The 21,512-nt window shown below is 37.0% G+C and overlaps 1 protein-coding gene and 1 pseudogene across 7 annotated transcripts in view; both read left to right on the forward strand.

Annotated features, from left to right (window-relative positions):
* Positions 1–1,180: 1,180 nt before the first annotated feature.
* The window catches only part of NRIP1 (nuclear receptor interacting protein 1), an 85,962-nt gene continuing 65,630 nt past the window's right edge, over positions 1,181–21,512 (forward strand). For 2 of the 7 annotated variants that reach the window (XM_039855129.1, XM_039855137.1), the window contains exons 1-2: positions 2,261–2,394; positions 19,434–19,515. The gene's annotated coding sequence lies outside the window, so the exon portion shown is untranslated. Of the gene's footprint in view, positions 1,427–1,451; positions 1,586–2,159; positions 2,395–3,009; positions 3,033–19,433; positions 19,516–21,512 lie in introns of those variants that run through there. The other 5 variants (XM_039855136.1, XM_039855132.1, XM_039855133.1 and 2 more) reach the window with 5 other exon arrangements.
* Positions 7,463–7,581, forward strand: LOC120596679 (uncharacterized; annotated as a pseudogene).

Genomic DNA, 21,512 nt, shown 5'->3' on the forward strand with positions numbered 1-21,512 from the left:
TCCTTCAGTAGAGTGAGAGTAGCTTATGTACCTCCCGGGAGCATCCCTAACACGTAGGAAGAAACCTTATATTGAATGGGAACTTGATGTATTTGTTGAATCCACTACAACCTACTATAATAAATAATTTTAATATAATTAACCTCGAATTTTCAAGAGAAAGCCAAATGAAGTCCAATAAACTGCTTAAGAAAATAGACACATTTATAATACATATTAGAAAATCTTTGTGTAACAGTTTAAAGCAATTTTTTAAAAAGTTTGACTCTTTAGAGGGGCAAGCCCTAATTATGCAGATCACTTAACTGGAATAGTTTGCTTTGCATCAATCCTGGATAAATGATGCTCTATAGAACAGCAGACTTTACTAAGTTGCAAATAATAAGCTATCATATGAGATTTAAACTATATAAGATGGCAACAGATTGCACAGTTGAATTGCTAGCGTGATGTAAAATAATTGCTCTAAAATGCACTATCACCATTAAGCAAAATAGTCCTACCATGTGCCCAGCACTGTGCTAGGTGCCAGATTTATGAAGCAGTAATTTGAAAATTTGCTTTTAAGATTGTGAAAATATTCCAAAACACTCATTCATATCTTTAAAGGTTGAAGGAAATTCTGAATGCACATTACAGCCATTATATAACAGGCATAGAAGGCTGTTTATGACTTGAATACATTTTTTAAAATTACACTAGCAACTCTATTTTCAAATGCTATAGAATTCTAAAGACTATGAAAACCTACATATAAGACTAGAGTTCTTCATACACTCATTTGTTTTGTGTTATAAGTGTTTTAACACGGGCATGCCATTTCAGAGTTTAGGGTGAGGTTAAGCTGTCCTCTGGCGTTTTTGTATCAAGCACAAACAATTTCAGCAATGGCACTCATTTCCCCTGGTAATTTTTTTCATGGCGAGTTACTAAATGCTAGATGCTAGAGTCAAAAAGAAACCTGACATCTGGGGAGGTGTTGAGGGAGAATCGTTCTAGTTAGATGTTTGGGGAGCGTAAAGAGGACAAGATTTTAAAACAGCAAATACAAGAAGGGGAAATTATGGTTTCGTATGACTCTCTCCTCCCTCCACTTTCTCTGTTCGCGAATCCATATAACCTCAATTTAGAGGCGGGTTCAGAGAGATTAGGCTGCAGGAAACCCAGAGGCTCCACAGCGCTGCCGCCCGGGCCTCGTGATGTAATTGTTATTTCTTATTCAGAGACTGAACCGAGGAGAGCTGCCGAAGAAGTGGCAGCCCTGTTCCTTTTTGCCTTGTTTTGTAGGGTCGAATTCCTCCCGGGGATGAGTAAGTAGATTCGCTGACAGACTCCGCTGGAGACTTCGCAGTGACAAAGCAGCTGAAGATAAACCCTATTCCTGGGACCTACGTCCGTCCAAGGAGCTGAACGGGGCACTCTTCAGGTCTCCATCCCAGTTTTCTCTTGGAGTCACTCCATATTTATTCCTGGGTGCCTACTACGAGTTGGGCGTGGGGTCAAAGTGACCTGGAGTTAGTGCCTGTCCCCTTCCCCAACAAGATTGAAGCAGGACACACAGGTTACAAGGTGGTGGAAGTTGGAGGTGGGTGAGGGGAGCCAAGGGACCGCGTGTTGCAGGGTGAAATGGGAGGAGGGGACCCCTAAGGCGCCAGCATCCAGGCGGGGACCCTGTGCGTCCCGGCTCCCAGGCTGTGCCCCAAACGCGAGCTTTCGGCCTGTGTGACGAGAAAGACGCCCCGGGCCCCAGGGAGGAGCTGTCCAGGCGCCTTCGGCGGTCCGGGGCGGCTGGACAGAGCCGGGAGCCCAGGGAGATCGCTGGGGCGCGAGGGTCGCCCACCTCTCCCGGCCGGCGCGGTCCTCCTGCCGCCTCAGGGCCCTGCAGCCCCCGCCCGGCCATCCGGAGGGCGATCAGGGAAGAAAACAACACAACAGAGGGGGTTCCACAGCGCCAGTGAGCTGCCGGGACCCGAGTGGCTTCCTCCCGCCCCGTGACAATGGGAAGGAGGGGTAAAAAAGGGTTAAGAAACTTGGCTGAGGAGCTGAATGGCGTGCAGCGGCGAGGGGAGGGACTGGGCCGCGGCGGACTCGGCGGCGGAGGGAGGAGCGCGGCTGCGGGCGGGCGGCGAGCGAGGCGCTCAAAGTCAGCCTCGCAGACATTGCAGCAGAGCCCCGAACTCGGGAGGCGGCGGCGGCGGCGAGGCGGAGGGACAACCGACCCCACGCCCGCCCGCGCGTGCCCGAGCGCCCGTGGCCTCGCGCCCGCCGCTGCGTTTGGCAGCACTGCCGGTCGGAGGGAAGAGCTCGCCGGGCGCCGAGCGAGGACGGGGCGGCGGGGTTCCTTCGTGGACTGAGACTGACGGAGCCCGAGGCTCGGAGCTGCGGCGGCCTCGGGTGAGTGGCGGCCGCAGCCGGGGGACTCGGAGGAGCAGCCGGCGGCGCCGCCGGAAACGGCCCGGAGCGCGGCCCGCGGTGGCGGTGGCGGTGGCGGTGGCGGCGGCGGTGGCGGGCAGGGCCGTGGGGGCGTCGGGGCGGCGAGGCCAGCGCGGTGGCCGCGGGAGCGAATGCGGACGGTGGGCTGGGCTCGGCCGCGGGAGGAATCGTTTCCGGGGGAATCCCGCCTCTCCTGCCGCTCCGAATCTCCCCGGGAACTCGGGGCCCCCGGCAGCGAGGCCGGCAAGTTGTGGAGTTGGCCTCGGGCTCGCCGGCCGGTCCTGGGTCAAGTGGCGGCCGCCGTTTGCCCTGCGAGCGGGACACGGGTGGCTGGGTGACCAGACAGGGGTCGTGCCCCGCTCGGCTGCCCCCTCGGCCCCAAGTCCGGGGCGCTTCTCGCCGCGCAGCTCTCGGTCCTGCTGCCCCGGGCGTCCTGGGCGGCGCCGGGCGCAGCTCCCCGCCTCTGGCCCGGGTGCCTCCCTGCTCAGAGCTCTCCGGATTCCCGGTGGGGAAAAGTGAGTAGGAAGAAGGACAGCGCTCCCGGCTCCTGCCAGACCCCAAGGCCCGGCCCGTCAGTACTTGTCCTTCCCTTCCCTAGGGTGAGGCACCTAGGACCCGAGGCCTCAGCCATCGCCTCATCCCTGAGCCAGGAAACGGGCTCACATTTAGAGTGAACCCATGGAGGTCTTGGGAGGCTTTAGGAGGCTTCTTTTCTCTCCTCCTACGTCTGTGTTCTCCTTACTACTAGTGAATGTTGTTGTTTTATAGTGGGTTTCTCTGGGAATATCCTACAAACTCTCCCATCTTTTCCAAAGTAGTTTCCAAATTTTAATCAAGAGTTGGTGTTCAGTCTGAAGGAACAAAGGAATCAACTGTCTGAGAGCCTGTGACACATGTTGATCTGAAGCATTACAGGAGTTTCTACCATCTATCTCGTTAATGACTTAATTGGGTTCAGAAGATAGTAAAAGAACAGAATGATAAATACTTTTGAGCTTTTAAAATATTTTTTAAAAAGACATTATTAGGGGAAAAGAAGTATAAGACGTTCCCAGGTACAAGGACGTTTCATTCAGTTGGTGGAACTGAGTTGGATTTTTTCTCCAGTAATGTAAATGATTAAAATGTGATTGTGTGTGGTGGAGGGAACTGTTTAGAGGAAGAGAAACTGTCTATATGTGTCCGAAGTAAAAAACGGTTATGTATGATGGATGCTCTTTACATTTTTGGAGAGAATTTGTGAAGCAAAGGGTTTTGGTAATTCATTCTTTAAAGTTATGAGTTGCATTGAACCTGCTTATTAGTGAATCATAGGTTTAACAAGTGGGTGGCATCTTCCTGATGTAATTATTCAGTGTTTAATCACCAGTTTGCTACCTTTGTTGAAGAAACACTGAAATAAGTTGACTTTTTAAACAAATGGTGCTTCAGCTGCCTGGAGTATGTTGAAATGTTTTTCAGTGTCGAAGTAAGTTATACTGGTTTTGCCCAGTGATTTGGTAATGTGGATTGAGTTTTATTGGTTCTGAGACTAGTGGCTTCATGACCAATAGTAACTTTTCTCTGGAATTCGTAGCTAGAAACAAAGAAGAGTCGGTCAGTGGAACAACTACTACTCTGTAGGCTGTAGAAATGTTACTCTAGTCTGTTTCATATACTCTGCTGGGGAAAAACCTCTTTCCATACTTATCCCTGAATCTGCCCTAGGTGAGTGAGAGGGGAAAAAAAAGTAGTTCTCATTGTTTGGTTTTATTCTAATGAGTTCTCTGCAGTGCCTTTGAGGTAGTTGAAAACCAAGTTTAACGCCTATGGGAAAACTTAGACCCACTTCTTGCATGTGTCTCTAAACTCTGCATAACTTGGATTTTATTAATTTAAACACCCTAAAATAGTGTTAGTTTCCAATGAAGAAGTGTCTGTGAAAGAAACTAAAGGCTCTTTTGATTCTTTTTAAGAAAAACATCATGATAAAAAATAACCTATACCACCACCTAGAGTCTGTTTGTTAGTGGATTGCTTCTGAAGTTTGCTTAAATTGACATGTCTCTTGTGGTTCCGATATAGCTAAAAAATGATTAGGAAGTGCTAGCTTACAAAAGGCCATCCAAAAGAACAATTATTTGTGTAATAAATAGCAAATGCCAATTTAAATTATCCATGCTACCTTTAGAATGGAAAGTTATGACATACCAGAGTGGGCTGTTCTCCAAAAGCTGTTAATTCAGAAGAATTTAAAACAGGAATTTTTAGTTTGTGCTCCAAGGTAGCTCTGATTGCCTAAAGACTTTCTACATTGTTACCAGAGATACAAAAATCTTCAGATTAAATGCTATTAGGGCTTTTTGAAGTCCAGATGAAACAAAAACGGGAATGTTAAAACTCCAGAAATTCTGGAAATTCTAAGGTAAGAGAACGTAGGGTATAGTAGAGTTGTGGTTCAAAAATATGAAAAGTAAAATCAAAGTGAAATAAAATGATAATCTGCCTTGCTGGTAGTTTATACATAGTAAAGCAGTCTGTTAAATGGGAGACCTTAGGAAGGCAGCTTTGTTGCCATGTAGTGTGGTGTATTCGTATTATCCATGGAGGAAGTAATGTTCCTTCTTTAAATGGTATAACCTGAGAAAAAAAATGGCCTCCAAGATCTTTAATTAAATACCAGTTGAACAGAGAGAACTAGAGCACTGTATTAATTCTGTCAAACATCACTATTTTAGAACTTTGAGGACAACTAAAAATGAATTAACTCGTATCTGAAAGCAGAGTTTTATGGAAGGTGACAGATGAGGCAAAATATGTCAATCTAATGGAACAAACAGGGAGATAAGGAGATGTGTCATCCTTGGCTCTCTAGAAAGATGAGAGAAGGTTATTATTAATTGTACAGATTTCATTGAAAAACAATACTAGAAAATGCTGGCATAGAAGTAATTTTAAACCAGAATGGCTTAGTATATATGATATAGGATAAAGGGGTTAGGTTTTTAATATTAAAACTTTAAGGTTGTGAGAAAGCAATAATAGTTTTATATACGGGGCTAAAAGATAATTCTGCCCCAAATAAGTTCAGAACATCTCATTTTTATCAAGACAATTGTTCACTTTAAATTTTGATGGGTTCAGTTTTGCTTTTCAAACTTTACAATTGGTTTTTAAAGTTAGGTTAATAAAGGAATTTTAGTTTATCTGTCTATCATTAGCCTCTCTATTGCTCTCTCTCTCTTCTCCCCTTTTCTAAAATGAATAGCTTCTACATCTTTGGATGTTTTCTTCTACGAAAATTGCCTTTATTTGTTGCTTCCCTTCTTGGCTGAGGTGGAGTGAAGGTTCTTTACTCTTGTGCTTTTTCCATATGCCACTTCAGGTGGCTGATACACAATCAGAGTGGGTTTTGTTTCATTTTGTTTTAATAGTGATTTACTGTTACGTGGTCGAAGACTGGGGGGAAAAAGCATTTACTTTTCTAACAAAGCCCTTTGTGCCCACATCTTCCAACTGGAGATATATTTTTATGAAAAGCAACTTTCGATTACTACTGAAAAGTCAAACATTTTTAACAGAATAGGGTGAGACTTTCAAGATAACGAGCTCGAATCTGAATTGAATTGTTCAAGCTGTATTTTCTTAAGTTGAAGTTTTTTGAGGGGTTTGTTGTTGGGATTGGGGGGAATGAGCATAATCATTCTGTAGTTTTTAGACAACACAGCAATCAGAGAAATGTAACACTAGGGCAGTCACTAAGACTTGAGAAGGTAAAAATCAGGAGTGTCAGATAATGAAGCAGGCCAATGGAATGGAACTGAGGATTATGTCCAGAGGTTGGAATGAACAAAAAGTAAATGGAGGAGGGAGATCTTGTTTCCGTATCCTGTTTGCATCTGATGCTGAAGCAGGGACATGAATTGCTGATGGTAATGGATTCCCTTTTATGAGGACAGCAATATTATATAACTGGAAGTTGTTTGAGGGGGAAATGACAAATTCCCTATTTGTGCATTTGCACTTTGTTTTCGAATGCCGCTTAATTATATCTTAGATAGAGATCAAAATTGGTTACCAGAGTAGAACTAGAAGTTATAGTTTGTTTGGAAGAAAATGAATTAATATTAGGTTACTTTTTAAAAATTTTTTTTTAAGATCTGGTGTTTTCCAAGGGTCTTACTGAACATGGAAAACAGAGAGCTGAGGTTTGAGTGGTTAACTGGAGAACCTTTTAATAGACTATCTGATAAAAATAACTTGATGTAAATAACTACAGAAAAAATATTTTCTTTAAGCACATTATCATATGATTCAAGGTAGAGGGAAAATTGGGACCAAATTGACCTCTGAAGTCTTTATCAGGATTTCTTTGCAAACTATAATATAGATGCCCATCTGTTTTTTTTTTTTCTTTTTATCCCTTGAAATTTAATGTTCACATTTGATGGGTATGGATATTTAGGATTCTAAAAACTACTTCATTTAGGAGAGAACTTTCATTTTGCTATAGGTATGAAGGGTGTTATTAATTTTTTATAATAAATATAGGTATTGAGATAAGTAGGATGTTATACTAATTATTGTCACTGTTATAGTACATACTTTGCATTATGAACTTTGAAATTCAAATTGCCTACACTGTTTTGCAGATATCACAAATAAAGCATCATAAAACTTGAGGTGTTTTAGGAACATAAGATCATTTTTCTTAAGTTTATAAGATATTGAGAAAAACAAGGATAAGGAAAAAATAAATGTGATACATTTTACCATTGCATTAGGATTTTGTTAAAATTAATACCTTGAACCCTGCTAGGGATAACATTTAGCCTAGAACTCTAGGAGTTATATAATGAGAAGCACATTTGAAGAATTTAGAAGATTGGCAACTCGAAAATGTGGAAAAAAGTCACTTTTTGGAGTTATGAAAAAAAGAACTCCACTGTATTTACTTAGTAGTAGTAAGATATTTTTTAAAGGCCATACTAGATTTTTAGATTGTTTTTGAAGATAATGCTATAGATAATCACCTTTTAAAGAAATTATAGTCTATGGTCATGCTACTGTGAACAAGCCCGATTCCCTCTGATCTCGGAAGCTAAGCAGTGTTGAGCCTGGTTAGTACTTGGATAGGAGACCACCTAGGATGACCAGGTGCTATAGGTGTAAAAATTTAAAAAAATAAGGGATTGTAAACTGACAAAGTCCTTGCAATCTGTGAGGTCAACCAAGGGTTGCCTCTCCTAAAAAAAAATAAAGAAATTATAATTAATCTGATTTGTTTTTTGATCAAAAAATTTCCAGAACTCCAGAATATGTTGAAACTTTGGCCGGGAAGGGGTGCTTGTGGCATCCATCCATCCATCCAACCATCCATCCTACCATCCTCCCTCTATCATCCCTTCCTCCCTACACCCTCCTTTCCCTCCTTTCCTCCTTTCCTCCTTTCCCTCCTCCCCTCCCCTTCTCTCCCCTCCTCTCCTCTCCTCATAGTAAATAGGGCTAAGGTAAAAAAAACAAAAAAACAAAAAAACAAAACATTTCATTAAGAAAATTGGAAATAGAATTACTTTTCTGACAGGGTTAAAGTTATGTTTGAAATTCAAAGCTAGCATACTTCACTCTCTTCCGAAAAACTTTTAACTTTGTACACCTTATGGAATAAAGCTCTAAATTAAAACCCATCTTTTCTCTTTAGCTTTGTGTCATTTAGCAAAAATATCTTTAAGGATGGAAGGAAGAAACCCTTATTTGCCTTAAATTCCAAGTCACTTTGTGCATCAAAAAATCTTAAACTAGAAGCCTGCTGGGAATTTGAGTCATCAGCTTAAGATACCACAGGGACCAGGACAACTCTCATTGACTTGACAGTGTTTATTTAGAGCTTTGATGGAAAGGAGTCTCACCCTTTCTAATTAAGAAAGTCATTTTCAGTCACGATAGTCAGGGCTACTCGCCCCCCCCCATCCATAATTTTATAATGGATTGAGGAACTAAGGAATTAGGAGTTTCTGTTGTCAGTATCATGCTTTGATTATTTTACCTTTATTTTCTTTGCCAGCTGTGTGAAGGTACTAAGTAAACATCAGGTCATCATCTTGAGATAGGTAAAAGCTTAAGCCATATAGTGGATAAGCTAGGTTCTTGTAGTTGTGTGCTTTTAATTGTTGAGTTTGCCTATACTGTACATAGCACGTGGACATTTTAAATATGTTACTTCATTAAAAAAATCAGATGATAATTTAGCATTGCAGTAGTAAGATAGGAAATGGCATTTATGTGCAATCTTAAAATGAGAATAGTATTATAATTGTTTTGGTGATTTAATGTCATAATACAGATGAGAGAGCCTGACATGTAACAAGACACAATGGAAGTTTGAAAATTAGAAATTTAAAATTAAAAACAAGGACTTTTCTCTTGAGGAATCCAGAAATCAAGAGAGATGAAATGTTTAAGGGATTATAACTGGTTTTTGAAAAGCACAGTCTTAATTTTTTTTTGATTCTTGAATTTTCGATTTATGAATTTATAATATTCTACAAGTAGTGGTAGATTTATACAGTGGAAGAGAAATTAAGAGAAAGAAGGAGGACAGAAGAAGGTACAGCATATTAAGAAAAAGTATTTGAAAACATATGAAACACTCCCAAGTGAGTTATAAGAAATATCCTCAAAATGAATTAATCACAGTTGCATTTTTTCCCCCCTCTAAGGGCAATATTTACACAACGGGTCATGCAGGCTGAGTTTGATTTTTGAAAAACATATTTTTAAAAAGTATTTTTGTTTTCTTATTCCACACATACTTTTCTATCTTAGATTCTGCTGCTAAAACATTGTAAGATACAGATAAAAGGAAAGTCCTTTTTTTTCCTCTGGGCAACTTCTGTAGACTGTAGAACAAAGTTAGATTTCTAAATTCTGAAATTCTGATTCTATACATCAATATCTGCTGTTTTTGACAGTAAGCAGTAAAGCCTGTGGTTTTAAAAGGAGTAGAGATGATTGCGTAAAAAAGTTATTATTTAGGTACTTTACTTGCCTTTTGCCTTTTCTTTTTTATTGGGAGGAGGAACAGGGGGAAGAGGATTTTGGGGCAGCTGTTTCATGCTAGGTGTTGTGCTGGCCACTTTACACTTCCCTGGTGACATAAAGCTATAATTTTCTCTATTCTACAGATAAAGAAAACTAGTCTGGGAGATGCCTAAGCGACCTGCTTGAGGTTACATAGTAAATCTCATTGATAATAATTTGCTTTTTTTTATGAGATTATGCCACCTTTTGAAGAGAAAAACAGTCTCCATTCGATTTTTAGAAAGTCATAAAAACCCTGCTCCCAAACTGATAGCCATAGAACTCATGCAGCAAATACAGTTTGCCCAGCCTGGATTCTCAGAAACCAGTCTTACTGGGAAGGCATATCGTTTCCAACATATGATGCTGCAGCATTCGATGTTAGTTCTCAGAGCTGATGTCCAGCTCCCTGCACTTAAGGGAGAAATGTAGTCACCAAGGGCAGCTATGTAGGCTCTTTACCCTCTCAAATGCTAAATGGTAGCATTTATCACTGTTTGATTCCCAGTCCACACCAACTACCTGTCCTATGTGCTTTTCATTATTAAGCAAGATGCCTCTATAAACAGATTTGCTTGAAAATGGGGAAGTAGGAAAAGGTACTTCTAGGACAACTATGCTTAAATCCAGAACATCCATAGCTTTTATCAAATTCCCATACAACCTGAAAATCTAAAGATTCTATGAAATTACTTCAATTTCTGAAAGCTCAAGGAAAAAAAAAAAAAATTCAAAGTTAAGAACAAACACACACCAGAAGAAAATGTGATGGTGATTCAAGTCAGTCATGGATTACCATGTAGGTAAGAGCAGCATTTTACTAACAAGGTGAACAATGCATTCATACTCTTCAGTAGTAAGTAGAGCTGGCCTGTGAGTGCTCTCATCACAGTAGTTGACTAAAAGTAGCTGGCTCTTAATCTACAAATAGAAGTTCCTCTACTGATTTTTAAATAGAACTATAAATGTATATAATATGTAGAACCAAAGCTTCTGCATGAACAAACGCATACATACCTGTACTGTAAAATTTCTCTTTTTAAATTCTCAGCCAAGAAAGTACCTTCCAAGTATTAGAATATCAAATGAATCATAAGACTGTTCTGAAGAGCACGTTTTAATAGCATGAGAAAACAAGCTACAAACACAAGGGTAAAGTAGCTAGCCTTTGCTCCTTCTGGTTACCGCAGACCCTGCCTTGGGGTCAGCCTGGACTTTACTGCTGGATTCACTACAAAGGTTATTAACTACTCCTTAACATCTGGTACACAAGCCCCTCTTTACGAAATTCATATAGCAAACAAACAAACAAAAAAGTGTGAAATAAATCAAGACTTGGTTTCTCATCCTGGATTTACTCAATAGTTAGATGTATAAGTTTTAAAATTTATTTAAATCCTTAGGGGCTCAATTTCTTCCAATATAAAATGCAGACAATAAATGTTTTAGAAAATTTTAAATTAACAACAATAACAAATATTTTGTAAGATAAATAAGCATTTACCCCATTGTATCACATGCATACCCCTGTCCCCCCTTAAAAAAAAATATACAATTGAGAAATTAAGAAAGCAAAAGAGAAAACAGGGAAAAGCGGAAACCAAATGGTAGATGTTTATATGGGTCACAGACTGAACACATTCCTGACTATGGTGAAGCAAATTGGAAAAGAACTTTCTCACTCATGGGACAGTAGGCAAGAACATGTAGCTACTCACTACAGCCCCGGATCCTCTAACAAGATCGGATTGTCTCTCATGGTTCTTTGTACCCCTGATTGTAATAATCACCCTTGTTTAATGTCTGTTTCCCTCAGTAGCTGGTAAACTCCATGAATAGGGACACATTCATCAGTGTATGTCAGTGCTGTAGGTGCCTGGCACATAGAAAGCTGTTTGTTACAAACATTTGTGGAATTAAACTATACCAATCCCAACTATTGGTAAAATTTGGCTTTTTTGGTGTCAGCAATGGAGTCTTTATGTATATATTAGCTGCTAATTATTACGTGTAACGTGCATAATAGCTGCTATTCTACATTTTTTTCTTTAGTCTATTTAAATTAGAACTTCTAAAAGGCATCATATTTGTTCCTTAAGATTTATCATCTTTCCAAGCATATTAATTATGAAGGAAAAAGTGACACTAACTGTAGGTGACATTATAATTACTTGGCACTAGAAATTGTTTTGTAATGTGAAGTTTCTTCATATATACACAGATTACAATATATTAGAAAACATGTTCAGCAAAATCTTTGGGGTCAGCATTTAAGGAAATGAAACAAAATATTTCTAGAGCCTAATAGGCAGGGTTTTTAGTCACTTCAAGTCAGTAGTCATAGGATCCACCAGCTTGACATCTTTAATTGTGTTATATTTGACTGGTTGGGATGATGGAGGTCTCTCAAAATCTTATATTTAGTGTTAATTTTGGCATTCAGTAATCTTAAAAGTTATAGAGTATCAGGGATGACTTGATTCAAACCAGTAAGATATAAGACTTAAGTAGTATATAAAGCCCTTTTGTTATTTTTTTTTATAAATTAGGGTTTGTTCTTTACTAGAGGTAAATTTTCTGACTGCTAGAACATTATCATGTTCAACTAGATTAATAATGCTAAGGCAGAAAAAAACAATTTTAAAATGGAGCTCAGAAATTTCTAGACTACCAATTTTCAAAGCTAAAAGAAATGTATAGATTATCTGAGATTTTTTTACAGCATTGAGATTTAACAAATGCTCTTAAAACAACTTTAACTCAGTTTCTTGCTTTGTGAAGATAGTTTTTTTTTTTTTTTACTAAACTTCATGGAAGTGGATGTCTTTTGTAAACAAAAAATATCTCTTCTCATGGTTCATATATTTTTATCTGTGTTCACATGCTTGTAAATTATAGCAAAAGAAGATATGTAGGCTAACGGACTATTGTCCAAAGTAAAAGGATAGAAAAACTAACAGATTTATAATTTATGTGGTATATTTCACTCTGCTTTTATCAGTGCTGATCCTGAATTTCTGAACTGCCTTTTCTTTTAATTGTTTTTTGTTAGTATGTTTATGGAGTATATCAATTCTGTACATTAGTATGAACTTCCTATTGTTGGATTCTTCAGCAGAGATCTAAACTTAATTTCTGTTTTTATGAACTGACTTGTAACTAAGGCATGATGTCTCATTTAAATTAAGATTATTAGCCAGTGCAGTTAAAAAGGAAAATGAGAATCTAAATCATTAGTTTCCTGATAGTTGTCTCTGTACAAGTGTTTGTTTTAGCTTTGACTTCTCATCCCTCAATGTATTTTACATTTTATATGTCTTTATGTATCATTCTAATAACATGAACATACTTACTTTGAGTTTTAAACTCTTGTGCCACATTCTCTTTTTATACCTTAAAAAGTAGTGAATTGTCATTGGACTTATTTATCATTTTAGTACAACCCTGATCTTTCTTTTGAAATATTATATGTTCCATTTAATGGCATACTACCTTAACCTGTAAGGTTCCAGGTTGCTAAAGGCAAAAATGACAATATTGGTTAATATTGAAAATAGGCAAAAATGGGCCTTTGGGCAGTCAACGAAAAAGATAAAATATGACTAAATCTTTTGAAAATCTAAAATTAATTTGCATTTCCTTACCTGAATCATAGAAATCTAAATTTTTTTTTTTTAGGTTATTGTTCTTTAAAATTGTTTTCATGTGTCACAGCAAAAGTAGTAAAATTCTTTCTGGTTGTATGAAGTAAAAGGAGAGAGAACTAGCACACATTAGTAGATACTAAAACTAAAATACCCCTGTGATGATGGCATTAGTTTGGACTGCATTTGATTTTATTTTACGGTGAATTTTAATGTTTTTCGTTTTTATTTTTTAGAATTCTGGTAAATGTGAACAGCAATCCAAATACATATAGATATAAAAAAGAGATATTTTTAAAGACATCCAGCTGTGAATTTTTCCACTGGGGATAAGTAGCAAGTTGTAATTGCTTTCTGGATCTTAAGTCATTTGCTCTATTGAATACTTAAATGAAGCATCAGGAAGGAAAAAAAATTGTATTTATGCATATTGCCTTGTGAGTGTTACAGAATTTAGCAGTTCTCAATGATCATTGTTACTTTTAAGAAAAAAAATAAGTAGTGAGGGGCTAGAAAGTTTTGGTGTGGAGAGGAAAGGAAAAAATTACTTCTAAACTATGTTGATGTGTTCATTTCTTTTGCTTTAGGTCGGTCTATTTATGTAGTGTAGTCTAGAGGAATGGTGAAAGGTAATAATTTGTGGTGAAAATGTTAGTATCCTTTGCACACTGCTGGGTCGTTTAACTATTAATCAGGAATACCACGGAGAATAAGAGATTAGAACTGGAGACTAGATAGGGTTCAGTGTGGCTCCTCTGAAGCTATGAAATGGGCGAGCCATTTAATGTTTCCTGGCCTCTGTTTGTAAAATAAGGGAAGGAGTGGACTAGAATAATAATTTGGTTCTTCTCTACTCGAGGCTTCATAAGAATCAGTATCACTCCAAAAGTGAGGTTTTATTGTCACATGCACTGAGTAACAGGGTGTATAGAACTAAGGGCTGGGAGGATGTCCCTTATGAATTTTTGAGCTTGACATTTAATATTTTATAGCAAAGTTTTTAGTTTAGCATAATTGAACTTGTACTAGATAGGGTTAATAGGCTAGAACAAAAGGTCAAAGCATAAGGCATTAGGCTTAATTAAGGGAGAACAGGAGTGGCAGGAGTGTGTGACAGTTAAATGGGTTTCCCACAGACTAATGTCGGTTACAGTGCAACCATGCCTCAACTTAAGTGGGTTATTTTGTGCAAAGGGCAGCAGTGATTAGCAGTTTGACATGCCAGACACTTCTGGCCAATCCCATCTGTTTCAGAGGTTAAAAAAGCACACCTTTATGAGCTGATGGATTGATTTGTGTGCCTGTCTGGTAAAGATTAGAAGTCCAAGGCCAATGCAGTAAATGTCAGTTATAGAATATTGTCCTTTCTTTGTTGGCTCATTGTTTTAACCGCCAACTGTTTTATAATGGGAGATACTTGCTGTTTATGGAGTCCAATGCAAGATGGGGTGAGGGAACAGGTGAAAGAGTAATAAAAATATTTCCTAGATGGGACTGTGAATTAATATATACTGTAGCAGGTGTTTTTCAGTGGAGATATGGCCTACTCTACATACACTTGATATTCTGGAGTGTTTTTGGCTTATTCTCTATAGTTGGAGTCACATTGTTCTTTTCTGAGTGTTCTAAGCAACTCTGTCAGTCCAGGATTAATTTTACATACAGAATTGGTAGCTGTCTTTATTTAGGTACCTCTTTTTCAGACCAATGGATAGTTTACTTGCATACCGTCACAGATATTTAAAAAAATGTAATATTTTTTCATTGACCTCCTGGGGAAGAGGGAAGAGAAAAGAGAAAATAGAGACATAACACACACACATACTTGCTTTGTGGATAGGATTTACTATGTATGCTCACCTGAAATTGATGCATTGCGTTAAAATGAAGTATGCCTAAACCTAGACTTGGACTTCTTTAACTTTGAGTGCTGTAAGAGTGATGCCATTCATATAGTTTATTTTCAGTTCAAAGTTGTAGCCCATTTAAAGATACACAAAGGCTGGATTGTGGTTACACAAATTGGCTTTAATGTATCCAAGGAAAGGAAAATCCTGATTTTATATGGATGAAATAGAATTTTAGATATTGTGATCATAATCAGCTTTGGAAACATAAGCATTCAGTCTTTTGGGTAGACAGAGGAAAGTGCTTGAGAAATAACAAAAAATTGTCTTTGTCATAAAATTATCATTACCCTGTGATTGAGTTCAAATAAAAATATAACCCGAAACACTAGACAGTATTAGAAGATTCTGATTGGCCCCTATTATTTTATCTTTATCAAAGTACGTGAACCATGAATTGCCTATTACATAGTTTTAACCCTTAAACGATGTTGGGGTTAGGAGTGCCAACCCCCGAATAGTTGAAAATCTGTATATAATTTTCGACTCCCTCAAAACATATGTTGTTTCTTGTTTTTGGAGAGAGATTGGTTCCAGGACCCCCATGAATCCCAAAATCCACGGATGTTCAAATCCCTTATATAAAATGGTGTAGAACAATGCATATAGTCAGCCCTCCACATCATCAGATTCCAAACTGAGGGTCAAAAACAGCACAGGTGTTTACTGAAATCCACATTTACATGGACGTGTGCAGTTCAAACCCCAGTTGTTCAAAGGTCAGCTGTATATATATTTTGTTAGACCCTGAATTACTTCTCATAGAAAGAAAATTAAAATATCTAAAGATATAGTCACTGAAAGTTACATATGGATCATAATAGTAACTGATACTTTTTAAAATATATGTATGTATGTATTTTACTACTAAGCTATTCCAGAATGAATTGGCTTAACTTACTGAAAGAAATTGAGATATTTTATTTCTCATTTAGAAAGGACAAAGCGACAGCATGGTATTGGAGTTTATTTAGCAATATAGTACTTAAATAAATACGAATTCATCCTTGTGTTCTTTGTGGAGTAACATCAATTGAAACGATTTGAGTCTAATACAGATTTACATAAAAAAAAAATGTCTTGCCCTTCTATGAAAGGAGAAAAGGTTAGAAGCATAAATTCATTAAATCATCTTTAAATTGCAAAAGATTGGCTTGAGTAGTATAAAAGTACGTGGGTAGTAAATTAAATGTGGGAGATTTATCTAATTTAATTGACATACTTCTTAAATGAATTTCCTGGCGATGTTATAATAAACCTAAAATAAATATTTGACGTTCTACCTTTGTGCTAATATAAACAGTTTCTTTCTCTTTTCTCTGGTAAACTCAAGTTCCGGTAATACCTAGTGTATGTTAAAATTTTACTAAACTAAAGGGAAATATTTTGTATAGTTAACTTGTTTTGCATGTTTTGATATATTCTGAGGCTTTAATATACATTGTCCTTTGTAATCTGTGGTAGTCAATTTCTGTCAGTATAGTGTATTTTCTTTTACTAATGTGATGGTAATAGCTTTGAGACATGTAAACTCTGCTCCTCTTAGCAAGTTAGTTGAACGTAGGCTTGTTTAGGGGGAAAAAATGAAAGCAGGAACTGTTAATATATTGATACTTCTCAATTTATGATGGAGTTATGTCCTGATATACTTATTGTAAGTTGAAAATATCATAAATCAAAGTATATTTAATACATGTAAGCTACTGAACATCAAAGCCTTGCCTAGACTACCTTAAATGTGCTTAGAACAATTTATATTTGCCTACAGTTGGGCAATTATCTTGGGTTTCATCTCAAAAATAATCACGTTTCTCTTCTCACCAGAAGCAGGAATCACCAATGTGCATTTTGTAGACTTGATGAGTTGCAAAAACACAAAACATAATATCCCCAAAACGCTGGCAACACAGTACATTGTAGAGTATTGGTTGTTTACCCTTGTGATCACATGGCTGACTAAAAGCTACAGCCCGCTGCCACTGCCCAGTGTCACGAGAGTGTCGTATGGCATATTGCTAGATCTGGGAAAGATTAAAATTCAAAATTTGAAGTACTGTTCGCATTGAATGCATATTGCTTTTGCATACGCACCGTAAATTGAACCATTGGAAGTCAGGGATTATCTGTACTTAGAATCTTGTGTTTGCAGTTCTTGTCCTAAATTTTTTTATGGCTTTGTAACCTGAATTTTAGTTGTTAGAAATTTTTATGAGACACTGGAAAATATAATAGCCCTATTTCATGTTTTGATTTTAAATGTTGTTAGGGTATAGAATTGTCCTTTGCCTCTATTCAGGCAAATTAATTTTAGTAAGGAAGCCATAATATGTGATGAATATATTCAAATATATATTCTTAGTATATTTTATAATATATTTATAAAATCAATGTGTATATATTTGATATATTTCAAATAGAGATGTCTGCACCTGTTGATTGCAATAAGCATTTGGTATCTCCTAATGAGAGAGGGAGAATGTGCTACCACAGTCTTAAGTAGATCATTTCTCCTCGGTAAATTGCATACATTTTACTTCTTTATATTCTGTGACCTTGCAGTCAAGTGACTTCAGCCCAGAATAGTTTCAAAGTCATGTAAATGAATGCAATTAAGGTATTGCTTATCATCTTACATAGTTCAGATGGAACCTTATTGGATAGAGAGGTTTGTTTGCTTTATGAGGAAGGTCAGAATAAGGTTAAATTTTATTACATAAACTGATTTGGTAATGTTTTTATTTAGCCGCTGAAAAATTAGTGTCCTAATAGGAAATGATAATGCTTTTTTTTTTTTAATTACTAGGAGGTTTCTTCAGTTATAATAGTAATAATTCTATTTTAAGGCAGTGCCTTCTGTCTACTTTTTGGAAACATTTTGCCCTTCGTTATGATTCTAGGTATCTTTGACTTACACATATAGGTGACATTCCCTGCTTCTGATGGAGGGTAGCATAGGAGCTGCTGATGTATGTGCTTAGTGGATTTGTTCTAATGTTCATTTATCATACCAGTTGGTGCAGGACCTTGGACAACAGGATTAAAGTCCCAATTCATACCTGAAAGGAGACCTGCCACCCAGCTCAGCTGGTTGTCTGTAGGGGTTGGGGGAGCATTGACATAGATACTAGAAGAGTCTTGCTGATGATGAATGGGTGAGAGAGGGAGGGAGGGAAAAACGGAAGGAGGGTGTATGGGAGAATGAAGTAATAAAAGAAAGGCAAGTATTCTTTGTTGTAGTTGGACCATATAACTTTCTTTCCTTTTATGGTATTATTTTTATTTTGGCATGATGTATTAATTGATAAAGTCTCTAAGACTCACTGATTCATTGAGCAGACATTTACTGAGCATTAACTCTATAGCTTGCACCATGCCAGGTATTGAGAGATTCAAAGATGGATGATAAATTTACAAGATGCAGAGACAGTGACCTAGAGGAACAGTGGTTAAAGAGCCGCTTTGCTAGAATGTTGAAGAAACATCACTAAAAGACATTTTTGGTACCTGTGTATGGTTTTAAGGAGACTGAAAGGCACTGGTAAAATGAAATAATAATGAAAAATAACTACTTTAATTTGAGAAGTTAAAGTTCAGGTTTATGAAATTATTTTTGGGGCTAAGCTATCATCCATGAGAACAGGTCGTAGGGTATAGGATAGGAGTCGAGAATTCTAGAAATGTAAACCAGGTATAAGTGCAGTGGCTGATGCAAATGGAATGTTGCAAACGGAATGTTCAGTAGAGTGGAATCAGGGAGTTTACATCATGCCTTATTATTACTGGCTGGCTTCACTGTCTGTCCATTGGCCTCTTGATCAATATAAAGTTTCCTCAACCACCACAATATTAAAATGTAGGCTATGTCTCTTTCTGGCCCCGAACTATTTCATTTTTATTCCTGAAAGTATAAACTTTCCCACAAGTTGATGTCACTGTGTATCTAGGACGGTTCTAATTCTGACTAACATTTTTTTGTTTCTCGTGGTCTAGGAAAAAACAAAACAAAACTAGGCGTTTCAAACTCTGTTGACTACCAAATAATTTTAATACTTTTCTCTCAGAATTCTGGATAAAAATTCCTCTTCATCGTTGAGATTAACTTTTCACATCCCTGAAAATAACTGATAGTGTTTACATAGTATACAAACAGACAGGTAGTGTATTTTGGTAAATAATTTTATAATGTAGATGTGGTCATCAGATGTCAACAGCTGTGCCCAAGGAATACATATATAATTAAGAATATTTTTTATATTGCAATACATCTTTTTTGTTGTCTTTCGAGATAGTTTATTTTAGTCAGTAGTTCAGATTTTGTTGTAAAACGTGCTGTTGAAATTTTTTCAGATAATATGCACTTGAAGTAACACTTATTTCTCTTAATTTTCAGGGAGTGTTTGGATTGTGAGCTATTTAAGAACTCTGTTCTCAGGACCCATTATTTTAACATGTGGGAGAAATACATCCAGAAGGTATTGTATTTTGTCTTATTGCTCCTTTTTTTTTTTTTTTTTTTGTAAATGTAGTTAAGCTTTTCCAGTTATAGGAAAGAAAGAATATTATGCCATATTTTGTTATTTATTTTTCTTTAGGTTTCAGATATTGATAAACTAGTTGTTTGACATTTATAACAGGAGAGGGATACTTTTCAGTGTTGGTAAATTCTGAATTTAATGTAAGTAAAAGAAATCTGATTTAGATGTAACCAATTTTGCCTATTTTAAACATCTGAAGTATTTACATTTTACCTTTTCAGTACAGAACTATTTAAAAGAATATTTTAATTCAAAAATGAAATTTAAAAGGTTCCTGTTTATTTAAGATAGTGTGAAATATACATTAAATAATTAGGCAGTCTTAAAGTCCTTTCTGCCTATGACAGATCTACTTTCTAGTATAAGGATCAGCTGCCACCTGTATTTCAACATCAGACTTTCATCAGGATCCATGGACATATTCAGCCATGTCACCTGACTCTGCCTCTGATCATCTGTTTACCAAATTCCCTATCAGTATTATCACATGTGGTTAAATTGATGTAGTAATAATAAATCATCTACTTGCTGTCCCTAAGTCTCAGGACATGTGATATATTACTAGGAAGGAAGGATAGTAAGATCATCAGTTGAGAAACTTACTTGCTTTGTGTTCTGTCTTTGCATCCTCAAGACTCCATGTGGATATACTAGCGATTTGGCTAGTCAGTGGTGAACACAGTTCCCTTCAGCCATATCCAGTGTTTCCTTTGAAGTGCCCACCTGTATACCTCCCCTAAGACTTTTGTGTTTTCCTTTTAAAAAAACTTGCCAGCTCTCTTGTTTAGAATAGAAACAGATGAAGAAAGGACACATAAATACATTTAATAATATATTTGTTAAAGTTGTAGTGAATAGGTCAACTTCTTTTAATACATATTATTTACTGGATATTCATGATTTATTTGTATTTGCCTGAAATAACACAAAAATCAGTTTTACAAATTTTCTTAATCCCTTGTTAAGCAGTATGAATTTCTAGAACGGGATGAATATAGTCTTTTATGTTTCCATAGCATATTTTATTGAACTAGTAAAGTAGAAACTATGTCATGATTATTCACTATTGACAAAGCAGCATTTTTTCCTTCATTTATGAGGAGGAGGGTAAAAACAAGTAAGACATTTAAATAAGCATATTGGATTGTAAAAGAACTTGTAAATGAACCCCAAATATTTAATTTTTACTGTATATACTTTATCAATGAAAGAAATATGATCAGAAACTGGATTTTGTGGGAATTAAGGTTATCTTTTTAAATTGAAGATAAGAATTAACTATTACAATTAAATATTTGAAGATATAAACATTCAAATAGTTATACTTGTTATAAAGAGGATTGTTATGCTTGTAAAGTCATTAGGAATTATCCATTTATGAAAGTTATGTAGTCACAAAATTAAGAGTAGGTTTGAATAACGTTGAACTGGTTACTGTTTTTTATTATAAAGAAACTGCAAAGAAGTTAAGTTTTGATGCAAGGTTAAGTAGACAAATTCTCATGTAACTTCAGAATAGGAATTGGTTTTAAGTAATTCTTTTGCAAATAACTCATATGTTAGGCCCTTTTTAAAAAAATGTTACTTATTTTCTCAAAACATTTTACTGAAGTATAGCTTCATATAGTCAAATAGACAGTCTTACTTGCTAGTTTAATGATTTTTTTACATAAGCATACTCTGTGTAAGTATACTGTACCCCAGAAGGCTGTCTTTCCTAGTCGGTACTCCCTCCACACAACAGAAACTAGTCTTTGGTGTATTTACCATACATTAGTTTTGGCTATTTTTGAAACTTTATACATTTGAAATCATGAGTTATGAACTCGTGTGAATTTTTTGAACATTATGTCTGTGAAAGTCATTCATGTTTGTACCATTTGTGTTGTCTCCTCGCCCCCCCAAATCTATATTTCATTGTGTGGTTATACCAC

Source organism: Pteropus medius, unplaced genomic scaffold (assembly GCF_902729225.1).
Source record: "Pteropus medius unplaced genomic scaffold, Ma_sr-lr_union100, whole genome shotgun sequence".
NCBI lineage: Eukaryota > Metazoa > Chordata > Mammalia > Chiroptera > Pteropodidae > Pteropus > Pteropus medius.